Genomic DNA, 2,500 nt, shown 5'->3' with positions numbered 1-2,500 from the left:
AAACACGAATCAGCGAGCAATAGTTGGGGATGATGATTCATTCACGTTCCATGTTTCAAGGAGTAGAAGAGGAGGAAGAAGAGGAAGAAGAAGAAGAAGAAGAGGAAGAAGAAGAAGAAGAAGTAGGAGCAGAAGTAGTAATAGTAGTAGTAGTAGTAGTAGTAGTAATATTAGTAGTAGTGGTAGTGGTAGTGGTAGTGGTAGTGGTAGTGGTAGTGGTAGTGGTAGTAGTAGAAGTAGCAGAAGCAGAAGAAACATTAGAAAGATAGAAACATAAAAAAAAGATAGAGAAGAATAAAGAACAGCATCAGGAGAAGAAAAAGACACACACCAATAGCCTCAGAACCAAAGACCAAAAACAAAACATAAAAAAAAAACAAAATAAAAAAACAGATCCTGCAGGAGGCGGCGCAGGAGGGCCACACACTCACGGGACGCCGCCATGTCGAGAGGAGGAGTAAGAGTACGAGGAAGACGGTCCTTAGGGTCGGGCACTCGAGACAACACTGACTGCAGCGAGCGGGGTGTCCGCCCTCGCCAACCTCGATACGGAGAGAACGGGCGGAGGAGAGGGAGGAGAGGGTGAAGGGGTGGGAGGGAGGAGTGAAGGGGGTGGGAGGAGGGAGGGAGGAGTGTAGGGGTGGGAGTGGAAGGGAGGGGGGAGGTGGGAGGAGGGAGGGAGGGGGGTGGGAGGAGGGAGGGAGGGGTGGGAGGAGGGAGGGAGGGGTGGGAGGAGGGTGGGAGGGGTGGGAGGAGGGAGGGAGTTAGGTTAGGGAGAGAGAGAGAAAAAGTGAGGAAGGGAAATGGTTCAAAAATAGTATAAAAGTAAATGTTCCACACACACACAGAGACACACACACACACACATACACACACACACACACACACACACGCACGCACGCACACACGCACGCACACACACACGCACACAAACCCCCCCTCACCCCACCCCTCCCCCTGTGCACCTGTCTTCATTAATAAAAATTTTCCTCTTGCATCATTAGCGTGAAAGCCCGTGGTCAAGGGGGCGTAGAAAAGCCTATTATCACGTACGTTATATAGAATTTAAGAGAGACGGAAAGGATGAGAATAAAGAAAGGAGAAGGTGAAAGGGAGGAAAACTGGGGAAGATATAAAGGGGATAATAGGAGAGGACAAAAGAAGAATAAAGGAAGGAGGAGGAGACGGGGAGGAGAAGGGGCGAAGATTTAAAGGGAGGATAAGAAGAAAAGAAGAAAAGGAAAAGAGAGATAGGAGAAAAAGAAAAAAAGGAAAAGAAGAAAAGGAAAAGAGAGATAGGAGAAAAAGAAAAAAAAAAGGAAAAGAAGAAAAGGAAAAGAGAGACAGGAGAAAAGAAGAAAAGAAAACGAAAAACAGGAGAGACAGGAGAAAAGGGGAGGAAAGAAGCAGCCAAGCAATAAGAGGAAGGAAGGAGAAGAGAATGAAAGAAAATTAATAAAGGGGACGAGGAGACGAGAAAGGAAGGTGAGAACCAGAAAGGAATACGAAAATATGAGAACTGAAGGGGAGGGACAACCAAAAATAGAAGGAAGGAGGGGAGAAGAAATGGGAGGAGATAAAGAAGAGATAAAGGAGAAAAGAAAAAAAATGGAGAACGGAAAGACAAACCAAGAAAAAAAAAAGAGAGAAGAAACGGTGAGGAGAAGAAAGGGAAGGAGATGAAACGGAGAAGAGAGAATAGGAAAGAAGAAGAAGAAGAAGAAGAAGAAGAGAAGAAGAAGAAGAAGGAAAAGAAGAAGAGAGAGACAGACATAGAGAGACAGGGAGGGAGAGAGACATAGAGACAGGGAGAGACAGGGAGAGTCAGGGAGAGAGAGAGAGAGAGAGAGAGAGAGAGAGAGAGAGAGAGAGAGAGAGAGAGAGAGAGAGAGAGACAGGGAGCGGGAGAGAGAGAGAGACAGGGAGAGAGAGAGAGAGACAGGAAGAGAGAGAGAGAGCGACAGGGAGAGAGAGAGAGAGACAGGGTGAGAGAGAGAGAGAGAGACAGAGAGAGAGAGACAGGGAGAGAGAGAGAGAGAGACAGAGAAAGAGAGAGAGAGAGAGAGAGAGAGAGAGAGAGAGAGAGAGAGAGAGAGAGAGAGAGAGGGAGAGAGAGACAGGGAGAGAGAGAGAGAGACCGGGAGAGAGAGAGAGAGGGAGAGAGAGAGACAGAGAGAGAGAGACAGGGAGAGAGAGAGAGAGACCGGGAGAGAGAGAGAGAGGGAGAGAGAGAGAGAGAGAGAGAGAGACAGGGAGAGAGAGAGAGAGAAAGAGAGAGAGAGAGAGAGAGAGAGAGAGAGAGAGAGAGAGAGAGAGAGAGAGAGAGAGAGAGCGAGAGAGAGCGAGAGAGAGTAAGAGAGAGAGAGAGAGAGAGAGAGAGAGAGAGAGAGAGAGAGAGAGAGAAGAGAGAAGAGAGAGAAAGAGAGAAAGAGAGAAAGAGAGAAAGAGAGAAAGAGAGAAAGGAAAAGAAAAAGAGAAAGGAAAAGAAAAAGAGAAAGGG

General features: G+C 47.3%; 1 protein-coding gene across 2 annotated transcripts in view; it reads right to left on the bottom strand.

Annotated features, from left to right (window-relative positions):
- The window catches only part of LOC125031889, a 20,538-nt gene that overhangs the window by 11,875 nt on the left and 6,163 nt on the right, over nt 1-2,500 (bottom strand). The window contains exon 1 of one of the 2 annotated variants that reach the window (XM_047622886.1): nt 432-530. The exons of the other annotated variant lie outside the window; for it this stretch is intronic. The gene's annotated coding sequence lies outside the window, so the exon portion shown is untranslated. Of the gene's footprint in view, nt 1-431; nt 531-2,500 lie in introns of those variants that run through there. 2 annotated transcript variants of the gene reach the window in all.

Source organism: Penaeus chinensis, chromosome 13 (assembly GCF_019202785.1).
Source record: "Penaeus chinensis breed Huanghai No. 1 chromosome 13, ASM1920278v2, whole genome shotgun sequence".
NCBI lineage: Eukaryota > Metazoa > Arthropoda > Malacostraca > Decapoda > Penaeidae > Penaeus > Penaeus chinensis.
This window is presented reverse-complemented; position numbering and strand designations above follow the sequence as displayed.